This window comes from Mchenga conophoros, linkage group LG10 (assembly GCF_057382185.1).
Source record: "Mchenga conophoros isolate Kocher_MC1m ecotype Shallow Benthic linkage group LG10, M_conophoros_male_GT1.1, whole genome shotgun sequence".
NCBI classification, from domain to species: Eukaryota; Metazoa; Chordata; class Actinopteri; order Cichliformes; family Cichlidae; genus Mchenga; species Mchenga conophoros.
In genome coordinates this window covers 15,631,650-15,646,373 of record NC_140535.1, presented here as the reverse complement: position 1 = coordinate 15,646,373, position 14,724 = coordinate 15,631,650, and positions in this window count along the sequence as shown.

Here is a 14,724-nt window from a genome sequence, read left to right as displayed (position 1 = left end):
AGCAGAGTAACTCAAGCTTCACTTTTCAGTCTGCGTGTGTGGCCAGAGAACAGATGCGCATTTTCATAGAGGATTGTACAAAGGGGAAAAGGAGAAAAGGAAAAGAAAAAAACTGTTCCCAACAGCCGGTTAAAGCAACAGGACCCAAAACTACACCTCCAAATGTAGAAGTTTGGGGGGCGGGGTTCTCTAACTAGCTTTTAAAGTTTTGGGATGCTTTTGTAGGACAGAACATGCATCTTTAATATCTGCAGGAGGGCTGCAGATGGCACTTTGTTACAACAATGGTGATTCAAAAAAAACTTTAACAACAACGCTGCGGCTGATCAAACCTTCAATCAGTGCTCATCACTGGTGTGTTGTTTTGGTATTGTTTTATCTAAATAGAAAAGTTAGTGACTAGAATAACGACGGCACTAAATAAATTAGAATTATGTGATTTCTTTTTACATCCACCCTGTTTAGTCAGAACAGCTCAGGGATCAACTGTTTCAGATTTCTTTTCTGCAGGAAAAACGTGCTGGCAGATACAGCTGCTGTCTTTCCTGTAGCAAATCCTCATATTAATCAGTTCAGTTAATCAACTTTCTCCTCAAAGTATCCTGCTGTCTTTTCAACACACAGCAGACACTCGCAATAGAAATGTATACCTAAAGATTCTCGCTGAACTCATCTCAGTCTTTTACAGCACAAACATTAAGCAGACAGCAAGTAACATGAACGACTGTGCTCATATGCACTACCCACTGTTTGATTTGCTGCTACAAAGCAGCGGGTTCTGTGGAAGCAGAATAATGTCTATTGAAGCAGCCGGTAGAGTCTCGGGTCACGAATTGTGATTTTCCTGGCAGGAAAGCGGTTTGTGATCAGTCGTGGCATAAAAAGCACAACATTTATTTTTAGCTTGTTTTTTGATGGTGATATGAATAACTCTAAAAAGCTGCTGCCTTTTGTATAAAATCACAAATGTGTGAAGCCAGACACCCCTGAGAACAGTGCTGCTGCAGTCTTCTCAGGAGGGTTACTATGTTAGAAGCTGGATTTTAGTCTGGATATTGTTGTATTATATACAGCAGACTACAGAATGACTACAGAGTGTAATAATGTAAATATAGTTTAACTGCATGTATTACCATTTTGTTTTTTGGGCTTTAAAAAAAATTACTTTGACTAGAAGATGAGCCCTTAATGTGCATTATTGCAATACATTGGTTGTGATAAATTTTGCAGGTTATGCAGGCAACATGAGTTTCTAGTTTAAGCTCCACCTGACCAACAAAGTCCAATATTCTTTTTTTTTTTAATCTTTGGTCTACTCTTCACGTCTTTGTGTTTCTATCATTTAGTCTTCAGTAAGTACTCGTGCTTTGCGGTGAGTTTTTTGTCCATCAATGGCTAAAAGCAGCATCTGGAATCAATGCAGAAAGCAGTGAGGTTGAACTGAAAGAGCAAAGTTGCCATTTGGGAAACCAAAACAATGTGCTGAAAGAGACTAAAAATCCCAGAGTTCAGGAGAACTGACAGACATCACACCAACAATCCTCATTGATCTTTAAGCTGTTAAATACATAGAAAGTCACTATGCAGGATCGTTGTAACTGTTTGCTTTGTACCAACCACAAACTCACTCACAAAATACATATATATAAATATGCTGTGATTTACCATAAATATTTCACTCATAAAAATTAACCATGGCAACATCATAGAGAAAAAGAGCGTCTCCCAGTGTGTTTTGATACGTTTTCCCTACACATGAAAATTCAAATTTGGCACTTTCGCCCAACCACACGATTGTTTTCATGTGTTTTGATGGAGCTCGGCCCAGTCGGACATTGGGTAAAGATGGATGCTACATTAGCTCAACAAACACGCCCAGCAAACATTTTGATAGTGAATGTCACTGTTCTCTTAGTCGAAATATAGAAATGAAAGTGGTAAATGGGCTGTTTTGTTATAAAATGCTTTTCTACTCTATGGGAGCCCTCGGAGAGCCTCATTCATACAAAAACATATGTACAAATATTTCTCTACACCTGAGTGCTTTCAATCTTCCATTTACACACATTCATACTCTGATGAATGCATCAGAAAGCAACCTGGGGTTCAGTATCTTGCCCAAGGATACTCTGGCATGCAGACTGGAGCAGGAAGGGATTGAACCACCAAACGTCCTTAGGGGATGACTGACTCTACCCCCTGAGCTTAAGCCATCCTTGAGCTTAATGGACTTTCAATCAAGTTTAATTGTAATTGTTTCATCAAATGTGAAAAGATAAAATTCTCACTTGAGCGAAGAGCAAATGTGTGCAAAGCAAAACCATCGCGATGGAGATTTAAACCGATGACCTCTCACTTCTTAGTCAACTTAGCGAGCCAACGCACACCACACCACAGATTTATAATGTTGACGCGGAGCAGAGAGATTGCTCAAGCAGCCAATGAAACAGAATGTCCATGTAAATATATGTAAATGCAAAAACACATGAGGGTCTGACTGGGATGTTACTGTACATGAAAACAACATCAGCATCTGTCAGTCTGTTTACGCGCAATAAATAAAACTAAGGAGGGATGTCAGTGAAGCGGTGGGGACACGCCCACACAGCTCTGAGCAGGGGTCTAATCAGTGAAAGTGAAAACACCTGTGTAACTGTACCGTGTTCGCGCTTTTAAATCTACATAAACCTGCAATGATCTAAAGGGGACTAATTTCTGGTGTGCAAAAGGAGGCTGCAGGAGGCTATTTAACAGAAGGAGTAGGAACTACATGTGATGCTTAAAAAAAACAGACTACAATTACTGCTTTGTGGTTGCGCACCTTTGTAAACCCATCAAGCTGCAGACTCATAATATCGTAGGAGTCTGAAAGGTGGGCACAAAGATTACTGTAACCAATTTAATATCTAAAATATGGCCCCAATCTGCCTTTTTATGTCGATATCACATCGTATCAATCGCATCGTTTGTGTGACTTTTTTTCTTTTCTTTTCTTTTGAGTATTTCTTTTGAGTAATAAGTTCATTCTTGAGTCAAAGCGAGAGTTTGTGCCAAATTTGAAAAAAAATTCCCTTAAGCTGTTAAAGACAAGCTATGTTCAGGAGACCGGGTCAGACGTAAGGACACAGAAAACGCACAAAACATAATAAATATGGCGTTACTTGTGCGTTGTTTAGCTTACACAAAAAAACAAAAGGAAATTTGATTTAAAAAAATGACGCCATTATGTTTATGTATGTCTGCCTGTGCAGGTGTAGCTCATGAGAATCTTCAGCTCCAGGAAGGCTGAGTAAGAATTTAGTAGTAAATGGTCATTTTCATTGGATTATTATGACAGCGTTTCATACAAATGTCTAACAGAATAACATATTGAAATGATAACTGTTACATCATATTTTTCTGCAAATAATACACTTTCCCTGGCGTTCAGCTCCATAACTCAGCAGCAGAAGGATACATAAAGTACGTATTTCACATTTTGCAGGTTACTGAGTTAACTCGGAGGCTGAATGAAATTTCCAACAGCTGCGGTATCTTTAATATGTCTTTATGAAGGATAAATAGGGTGTGAATAATAAAAGTAATAGTATCTGAGTTTCTATGAAGCTGCTTTGATTTCAGGATGCCGGTATATGAAAAGTTATTTATCATTTATTTAGCATTTCAGTTACTACAAAATGTAAGTAAGACAGTATTTATTTCACTTTGAAAAAGCTGTTGTTGTGTTAAGGTTAAGCAAGTCTTGGAGATAAATGTGCCTACCATGGAAAAAAAGTTTCAAGAATTTATTTGAAAAAGTACAGAGAATTCGAACTTACTGACCCTGTCATTGAAAAGAAAAAAGTATTTTTTTCCACCTGTCACGTTAAAAGAAACCCCCCACACACAAGATATTTCCCGACAGATTTGTTTTGAGATGCACGTCATATTACCAACTGTACAGTGTGTTCCCAATTCGTAACAACCGTCTTTTGAGGAGCATCTGACTGCTGAAACAGAGTTAAGTTTTTCACTTCTGCTCCTCCTTTGTGCTGCATTCTCATGATAATCACGCACAGGTGAGGAACCCTATTTCCAGTCTAGTCTGTTTTCAGTTCATTAGTACAGTGAGTGTGCTGTGTATGTGTGCCTGTGAACACTACTCAGAATCAAGAGCATCCTTTGACCTCAGAGCACTGTGTATGATTTGTCAGCCTGGCAGTTCCCTGGCATGCGTGTTCTGTGGACTTGCACACAAAAAGCAAATACCCGTACACTAAACCCCTGCTGCAGTGTTTTCAATACATCCAGCCTGATTCACGTTAACCCATAAAACATGTCTGACATATTAATCAGGTCTGCATGTGGGGGTAGCTCTACTATTGCGCTGCTGCTCAGGGCAGGGCTCTCATTGGGCCATCTTACGCATCCTAGCGGCCAATAAGAGAAGGCTGATTCTCTCCTCTCCTAGCAACAAGACTCCTTCTCTGCGAGCGAAGCAACCAGCAAACTGACACCTATAATTTTACAATATGAATAATTGTAACTTTACAGTGTTGCAGAAGCAGAGGAGCACGAGTCTGTCCCTTTCCACATCGAGGGAACATCTTTGTTTTCTTCCTTCCTGCCTTTTCCTCCCTCTCCCTCCTCTTCTCCATCTTGGCTGCAGCCATGCCTCTGAGTGAATTCAGGCAGCTCCCATCTTACCATCTTAAAGGAACAGCCCTGAATATTTTTTCTTTTTGTTTTTTGTTTTTTTCTTTCTCTTCAAGGGCATTGTGGGTAATGGTCTGTACTTGTTGACCTCACAGCGCTGAATGGCGGGGCCTCTCTCAGGAGGGAAGGAATACCTTGGCACAGAGCTATCTTTTCCCTGAGACACTACCAACCTCTCAGCTATGAGCTTCTCTTTCTGTGCAGATGTTCCAGCTACAGCTCGGCTCGTTTAAAGAGTTTCAACAGAAAACAGAATAATAAAGGCAGCTGAATATGTTCATGCAGTATTACTACAGAACAGATAAAAGACAGGAGCAAATTCTGTCATGTCAGATGAAAACGAAGAAAATGTTTGGCCTAATTGAAGGATTGCTGTACTCTTTAATGACTTGGCTGCGGTTCTTGCACAGCACCTGTTGCCAGGCTACAGCAGTGCACGTGTCCGACCCCTGACCCCAAATGCATTCCTGTCCTTGCCCCTCTGGGAGTTAGGGAGAGCAGAGCACATGTTACATGTCTGCACAGCAGCCTGAAACAACCAGAAATGACTTGAATTTTTCAGCTATCGTATGACTTGTTATGGGCTGCAGTTTGCTGTGCTAGAGAGAAAAAGCTGTCTTTTTCCCCCCATGCATGCTAACTCAGTCTTTGTGTATTCAAATTAGGCTCGAAAGCTGCAGGGCTGAATACCTGAAGAGAAATGCCCGCACTCAAAAGTGTCATGGCTGTGTGAAATTTGACATGTGGCAATTATAGCAACAGTCCGACCTTACACTTGCTAGACTTCTCAAATTTAGCAGAACAATATCTCATGGTCATTATAGGTCAATTGGGGTGGGATGCGGAAAGTGTCTGGCGTGTTGAGATGAAGATGATTAAGTACCCATTTGACCTCGTGTCCTTTTCAGCATCTTCGGTCGAGTATCTAAATTGTCAAACAGCAGGGAAAAAATCCCCCACGGAGCTCGTTTTCCCCAGTTTCAATGAAGACGGACAAGAAGAAAGCACTCGCTCTTTGAAGTGCGTTCCCTCCGTCTTGCTTCTGCCCCACCTTCTGTCCAGTGGAGCAAACCGTTGGAGTAGGAGTTGCTCTAACAGACAACCAGAGTTTAACCTTAGGTGACCCTTGCTCTCATCAGGCCCGCCCTCTTCTGGAGGAATGCTGCTGATGGGAGTTTTTAATATTCCCCGGCCCTGTGTGTCCTCAAATGTGGCGGTGCGGCATTAACACAAGCTGACACCACAGATTAGCCACAGACATCAGGAATGCTGCGGCCTTTTTGTGCCACGTGGATTTTGGCCAAAAGAGCCTTTGGTTGCAATGGCCACAAAGACCTGCGAAAAACAAGTCCATGACAGAAACACGGAGACTCCTCAGTGAGGCTGTCTCGCGATTCGCTAGCCATCAAGGTACAAACCTGCGGTCGGTTTCTGTGCAAAGGTAAGACTGCACAAGCGCCAAATCGAACGTGCACTTCTGACAGTCAAGATCACAGTGGGTTTACATGTAGTTTGGCTAATTTTGGTTCACTTGAAATGATTTGCTTCTGTTTCTATTTAGACGTAGACATCGGAAGCTTCTGAACATCTGGATACAATGTGGAATCCATTCATCACCTGTAATTTCTGTATGCATAAACTGCTATTACTTTAATTCATATTGCTCATGCTGGTATCCCACCTTTCCTCTCAGCAGTCTTACCCTCTGCACGGATAATTCCTTTATCCTCATCCTCAGCAGGGGATTGGATTATTTGATGCTTAGAGATAGTATTTCATAACGGAGGTATTTTACTGCACGCGGGTCGTGTTTCGAAAGTTCTTGAAGGATCACATTTATACTTTTTCATCTTCACATACCATTTGAGCTAAGTTCTGCGTGACATGGGGCCATAAAACCTTTCTCCCTGTTATTGTAGGATCCTTACTTTACAATATAAATCATCTTCAGACAACTGTTGGTGTGATTTGACACTATATAAATAAAACTGTGTCGAACTAAAAAATAACAGAGTTTAGGTCAAACTAACGACCAGACTCATTGTCTCACTAACTGTTTGCTTGTTGAGCTGTTGTAAAAGCATGTGTGATAAAATGTCTTTAGCAAAGGTTTTAGCAATTTGGAAAAATTTCCTCAGGTGGTAGCGCGCATCTTACTTGCCATCCAGAGGCTGTGTGTCACAGCTGTGAAGCACGTGACACCAACACAACAGTTAAGCAGGCCACAGAGAAAGCTCCTAAAGTCTGACTAGCTACTCCGACACAGAGTCAGAGCAATGGGTAATCTGTTTGTATTGCTATAAATCTGACCTGGCTGTATGAACAATATTACAACCAATATCCTGAAAAATCATAAAAATTATTTGAGAAATATACACCAAACCCCTGATATCCGAGCCTTCTGTAAATAAAACAACACTTTAAAGGTTACACTGCTTCTGTGTTAATCTCTAGTCCCCTCGCGCTGTGCTTGCATCTTCTCTATTGTAAATGCTAGATGAATGAAAGACGCCTGTTGGAGTGAAAGTTTGTTCTGTGCGACATTCACCAACGCACTTCTTTTAATTTCAGATTGCACACAACTAAATTCCTTGATTTTATTCAGTGGCCTGCAAATAAAAGCAGACTGAGTTTAAAAAAAAATAGGTTACATTATCAAAATGATGAACCAGGTTTTTATCCAGGCAGATATTTCAACCTTGGTTACGTTTGAATTGGATGCTTATATCAGGCTCCCATTCTGCTCAGCGAGACCTTTTTAAAGAGAGAAACAGATATATTGTGTGAGGGAGAGGCGAGTTGTTTTCAGACACCTTACTTTATCATAGCTTTTATTTTACACATTTATATGGCAACGTTGAGGTTGTAGTCATGCACACAGCTTTCTCTTTTCTGCTGTTTTTAACTAGGACTGTATACGCAAGATGGATGTAGCCACAGTGGCATCACTGCTAACTAGCAGCTTCGTTAATTTGCTTAGGTTTTAGTGCAAAACACAGATGCAGATATCTAATGATTGAATCAAATACAAATAAAAAAAAGGAGAAATACACTCACCAAACCTCATGCACAAATTTCTTCAATTGCTGCACTGCACAACAAACTGCATTAACTGTCATAATTCTGTTAAAAAAAATCCATAGGTAATAACAACACATGTTTATTTATCTTATAAGCGAGGGACTGTATATCTCTACTCTCATATTTTCAGTGCAAACAGCCATTCCTCTAATTTTCAGCTAACAATCCTGAAGTGGGAGTTGTAAAAATAAATAAATAAATAAAAATAAAATAACTGTACAGTGATTATGAAGGGGAAAATTAGCTACAGTGAAAGCATTTTGTATCATCTTTTAAGTTGGGCCGATTAGTTTTTGGTACTTTTAGCTTGCTTTGAATGTCTTGGCAGCAGATATTTCAATATGTTGCTTTCTACTATAATTAACAACAAGTTTTTGCAATTGTTTTTTAAAAATTGATATCAAGGTGTTCAGTAGGGTTAAAAATTAAATTAAAGAACCCTGTTTAGGGGCGTTTTGAAAGAAAAATGAGAAAACTAAATTTTGAGACCACATCTGTGGGTTTTGTTTGGCTATTTTCAGTTTTCTGTTGAGATTTTTTGGTTTATTTTAAAGTTTCCTTTATTTCTGTAATTATAGTAAGGATTTTTTAAAATGGTCGTGCTTATTGTCTCTAGTTTCTGCTTAATCTCTCGACTCCATTTAGTTTTTAGTTCTTGTTTCTTTTGTAAGTGTTAGTTTGGTCTAGCCTCCATGGTGTCATCCTGCACCTTGTTGTCAAGTCTTTCTCTGTATTGCATGCTTCACCTTTTAGTTAGCTCCTGATTTATTCTGTTAGTCCTCCGTCTCTTGTGCCTCGCCATTAATCTTTCATCACTTGTTGTTGTCTTAATTAGTTTCAGGTGTGTCTCATTACTGTGGTGTTTCCAATCTCGTGATTACCTACTTTATCTATTTAAAGCCTCGGTTTTCGTGAGTTCTTTGATGAGTCATACGATGTTCTTCTCTGCTGTCTCTTGTTTGTGTGCTGAGGAATTTGTTCTTTATTTGATTTTTTTGCTGCCTTTTGGATTACCTGCATCACCTCAATAAAGCTTTCTTTTTGTTTATAAAGTCTGCTTCAGAAGCTTGAATTTGGGTCTACAACCTACAACCCTTGATGCCAGTGGTTACCAGTAAAACTGACGTTTACTCAGTGAGTAAACAGAATTTGTGGCTGCAGAGAGGACATTTCACCATGGAATGAGACAACTGCAGTAGCTAAATGGTTTACTTTTTCCCATTTTGTTTGTATTTGAATAAAATAAATGTTTGCATAGCTCACTAAATGGCTTTTAGAACAGCTAGACTAGTACTGAACAAGCAAAAAGAAATGAAAAATGAAAAAGGCGCTGGCAGCACACCAAACATTAAACGTACCGTTGGAAAGACTGCAGGGCAGAGGGGAGTGAAGGGGAATGTGAACCAGTTAGAACCAATATCCACTTGAGATTGTTTTTCCCCTGTCAACATTAAATATGAAGGTGTGAAAGGAGAATAATTCACTAGCTGAAACAAACAGGCAGCAGATTTGACTGTCATGATTTCATTGTTTAAACTCTTTGAGGTTGACGAAGGTAAAAGCAGAAACATTTACAATTACAGTGGGGCAAAAAAGTATTTAGTCAGCCACCGATTGTGCAAGTTCCCCCACTTAAAATGATGACAGAGGTCAGTAATTTGCACCAGAGGTACACTTCAACTGTGAGAGACAGAATGTGAAAAAAAAAATCCATGAATTCACATGGTAGGATTTGTAAAGAATTTATTCGTAAATCAGGGTGGAAAATAAGTATTTGGTCACCTCAAACAAGGAAAGTCTCTGGCTCTCACAGACCTGTAACGTCTTCTGTAAGAAGCTTTTCTGTCCCCCACTCGTTACCTGTATGAATGGCACCTGTTTGAACTCATCATCTATATAAAAGACACCTGTCCACAGCCTCAAACAGTCAGACTCCAAACTCCGCCATGGCCAAGACCAAAGAGCTTTCGAAGGACACCAGGAAAAGTATTGTAGACCTGCACCAGACTGGGAAGAGTGAATCTACAATAGGCAAGCAGCTTGGTGTGAAAAAATCAACTGTGGGAGCAATCATCAGAAAATGGAAGACATACAAGACCACTGATAATCTCCCTCGATCTGGGGCTCCACGCAAGATCTCATCCCGTGGGGTCAAAATGATCATGAGAACGGTGAGCAAAGATCCCAGAACCACACGGGGGGACCTGGTGAATGACCTGCAGAGAGCTGGGACCAAAGTAACAAAGGTCACCATCAGTAACACACTACAACGGCAGGGAATCAAATCCCGCAGTGCCAGACGTGTTCCGCTGCTGAAGCCAGTGCATGTCCAGGCCCGTCTGAAGTTTGCCAGAGAGCACATGGATGATACAGCAGAGGATTGGGAGAATGTCATGTGGTCAGATGAAACCAAAGTAGAACTTTTTGGTATAAACTCAACTCGTCGTGTTTGGAGGAAGAAGAATACTGAGTTGCATCCCAAGAACACCAAACCTACTGTGAAGCATGGGGGTGGAAACATCATGCTATGGGGCTGTTTTTCTGCCAAGGGGACAGGACGACTGATCCGTGTTAAGGACAGAATGAATGGGGCCATGTATCGTGAGATTTTGAGCCAAAACCTCCTTCCATCAGTGAGAACTTTGAAGATGAAACGAGGCTGGGTCTTCCAACATGACAATGATCCAAAACACACCGCCCGGGCAACAAAGGAGTGGCTCCGTAAGAAGCATTTGAAAGTCCTGGAGTGGCCTAGCCAGTCTCCAGACCTCAACCCCATAGAAAATCTGTGGCGGGAGTTGAAAGTCCGTGTTGCTCGGCGACAGCCCCAAAACATCACTGCTCTCGAGAAGATCTGCATGGAGGAATGGGCCAAAATACCAGCTACTGTGTGTGCAAACCTGGTAAAGACCTATAGTAAACGTTTGACCTCTGTTATTGCCAACAAAGGTTATGTTACAAAGTATTGAGTTGTATTTTTGTTATTGACCAAATACTTATTTTCCACCCTGATTTACGGATAAATTCTTTACAAATCCTACCATGTGGATTCATGGATTTTTTTTTTCACATTCTGTCTCTCACAGTTGAAGTGTACCTCTGGTGCAAATTACTGACCTCTGTCATCATTTTAGGTGGGGGAACTTGCACAATCGGTGGCTGACTAAATACTTTTTTGCCCCACTGTAAGTGTTGACCAGTGTTTATTAATATTATAAATTATTATGAACTAATCTTTATGTATAATCTACTTTTGGTTTTATAAAAAAACAAAACCACGCACTGTTGCCGCACAGTAAGAAGGTGGGTTCTCTCCCATTACTCCGGCTTCCTCCCACCGTCCAAAGACGTGCAGCTTGTGGGGATAGGTTAATTGGTTAATCCAAATTGCCCATAGGTGTGAACGCGTGAGTGAATGTGAGTGCGACTGGTTGTCTGTCCCTGTGTGTTAGCCCTACGACAGACTGGCGACCTGTCCAGGGTGTACCCCGCCTCTCGCCCTATGACAGCTGGGATAGGCTCCAGCGCCCCCCGCGACCCTGAAAAAAAAGGATAAGCGGAAGCGAATGGATGGTTTTATAAAGTATTGGAGATATATTTTCATTTGTTTGTGTAACTGATATTAAATGATGCTTATAAATGTGTCTGAAGCGGATGTTTTCTTAACTTAGAAATAAATCATCTGTTTTTTTGCCAGGTCCTAAAATTCAGTAAATAACATCTCAGACCCAAAAAATAAATGAATAAAAATGCAAAAGGAGTGAAAACAACTAAGCAGACCTAATGAGTCAGCCTAACAACCTTTAGCAGTAATAATTTGAAGTAATCATTTTCTATGAGTTTCTCTCTCTCACACTCTCCTTTACAGCATTACTTCAGTTCACTGAGGATTGTGGCCAGTTCATTTATGCACAGCACTCTCAAGGGCTCGCCACACCATTTCAATTTGGTTGACATCTGGACTTTGACTGAGCTGCAACACCTGATTCTTTTCTGTTTCAGCCTTTCTTTTGCAGATTTGCTTGGAGAGTCTGAGATGTAGCTCTGAAGGTTTTTTGCAATTTCTCAGAGCACTGCACAATCTGACCTTTGGCTAAATTTGCATGCACATCCACTTCTTTGCTGTTATTTTTTTCAAAGTTTGCTTTTTCTTGTATTCACATTATATGTATCCATAATCATATTGGGCCTAGCGAATAGTGTGTGTATAGAAATGTTCTTAACCTGTCCAAGAAATAACTGTACAAGCGAAATTATCGCTGGATTTATAAAATGTGTACACTGGTAAAGTTTGTTCTTACCACCATGCTTATGTTGGTCAGTCAGAATCAATCTAAATCAACAGGTAATCTAAGGAGCTTGGAAAGAAAAGCCACTGGATTTCTCTAAGTTTATTGAAGACGTTTTACCTCTCATCCAAGAAGCTTCTTCAATTCTAGGACCGAATGGTGGACAGTCCCAGGTATTTAAGCCCTAGTTGTTCCTTAAGAGAGTCGTTTACCCACTATTGATCATGTTCCTCATCACATGAGCCAAGATGTGAAAAAGGGTGTGGGTCATTATCAGCAGAGGTTTCATGTGAAACCATTGTGAGGCCTTGTCTCATCATATCATGTGACCTACAGAGATCAACTGACACAAGGTGTGAGTGGGCGTTACAGCATCAGGGAAGGGGTCTCAAAACTGGACTGTAGGTGGCTGACAGTTGGTGTCTTAACCCACCGTCTCTGTTCAAAGATGGCCATTCACAGTGGACATAAGCTGTGTCCCAAAACGTCGGCTGCATCCTTCGGAGGACCCGGCCTTTGCGGGGGTCTGAAAACGATGAAGCCGGGAGTCCGCTGCTCTCGCCGGCTCGAGTGACCATTGAACCCCTGGCTTGCTATCGAGCTGGTGGGTAACAGACATCTCCGAAAACGTTGGCGCACTTTGGCAAATATGCGATGTCTTGATAAACCAAGCAGATATTTGTAATTTACACGGCTACTTTCTGGCCTGAAAATATGTTAAAAGTTTATTTTGTGACGCAGAAAGATTAATAAGACTAATTTTAAAACTTAGTAGCGGCCGCCATTGTTGGCAGCTGAAACTTGGCTGGGCTGCGCTATGAATTCTGGGATATGGTGGGCCACGAAGGACACACCCGACACATCCTTCAAATTCGGGGAAATGAAGGACGCATTTGTCGGCCGCATTCGAAGGAGTCGACGAATTGGGACAGCCTTCGTCGCCTGGCCGTGACGTAATCAGCCTTCAAATGCGGCCTCCGGAGGATGCAGCCGACGTTTTGGGACACAGCTATAGATGGCTTCTTTCCATTTGTCTTCTCAGTCCAAAATGTAGACACTGGCATCCTCAAAAGAGTGACCTTTGACCTTTAGATGCAAATGTACAGCTGTAGTGTTGTCCTGTCGAGGTGGCTCTTCTGTGTTGTGCCATGCGTTTATCAAGTGGCTGTTTGGTTTCTCCAATGTCTGAGCACTCCTCGCTACACAAACCTGCTAAATAAGGAATGACAATGTTGTTGTGTTTGTCCTTCTGTTTCTCCCCAGCTGGTGTCTGACCTTCTTTGCTGATTTGATGAAAGCCCAATTAGGATAACCACATGTTTTAAGAGCTTTCTTTGCATTTGTGCGTTCCCTCTTTTTCTTTTCTGGCTTAGAGGGAACATTTTCTGCCCGGTGTTGTAGGGTCCTGATTACTCCAGGATTTTGTTCCAGAAGGTGGTGGGAGTCAAAGAGTAGGTACTGGCCCATGTGTGGGGGGCTTCAGGTAAACTTCACACTGCACAGTCCAGAAATGACAAACTCTTATCCTTTGTATCTTCCCTGGTGAACTTTATGTTTCTATCCACAAAGTTGATGTGAACAGTGAAGGCTTCCACTTCTTGGGTTTTGATTTTGACCCAAGTGTCATCCACATATCTGTACCAGTGACTTTGAAGAAGCATAAATGAGTCCAGTTGCTTTTCTTTCCAAGCTCATTTGATTACCATGACCTGTATGACTGAGAACCTACACAGACTAAATCAACAGGCTTGTGACAATCTGGATAATTTCCATTCGTCTATATAATGAAACATGTTTACTTAAGTGGAAAAAACCATAAAGTTGTTGTATGAGCAGGAAATAGGAGAAAGTCTGGCTAAAGAGAAAAAAACAATAGTGTCTGAGAACAAAGCCAGAAAAATCACATCGCAGCTAATGACAGTGAGACCAGACTCATTTTGAAGTTGCATTGCCACAGATCAGCTTCATTTATGTGGGATAAAACTATCCAGGCTGTTTAAGGTGCAAGCAATGAGTGAAAAACACTGTTGGATCCTGAAGGAATGTGTTCTCAGATAGATCAGATAGGCCCAGCAGCCGAAAGGAGGTAAAATGTCAAGCTGACTGTAAAGATGGGCTTAGGAAGAGTTTACCTCAGAGTCCTCAGTCCTTACTCCAAAATAAGAAGAAAAAGGGAAGGGAGGGGCGGGGGGATCACATGCAGGCCCCAGTCTCATTTCTATGGCAACCTGAATGCTATTATAGCACCTTGCCATTCATTATGAAAGGGCTTCAGTTGGTGAGCAAGATGGGGTGGGGAGCGGGACAGATAGTGCAATGCTGCATTTTCCTTGCTCACAGCCAGAAAACAGGAGGAAAAGTAATAAACCTGTAAAAGCAAAAGCTGCAACACGCAGCATAGAGCTGAAAAGTTTACCATTAACGACAAAAACATGACTATTAATGCAAAACGGCCAGTGACTGAATGGGTGCTAAAAATTCCACCATGACTTGAATTGATATTTGTTTTGCAAATTGGGTTTAAAACCAGTAACTAAATAGTCTGAAAAGAAGCATCTCAAACCTAAAATAGGTCATAACAGCAAAGACAGTAATTATCATGGAGGATGCTGTTAGCGGCTTCAGGTGGAAATGTTCTCCATTTTGCCAGCCTCGTTGT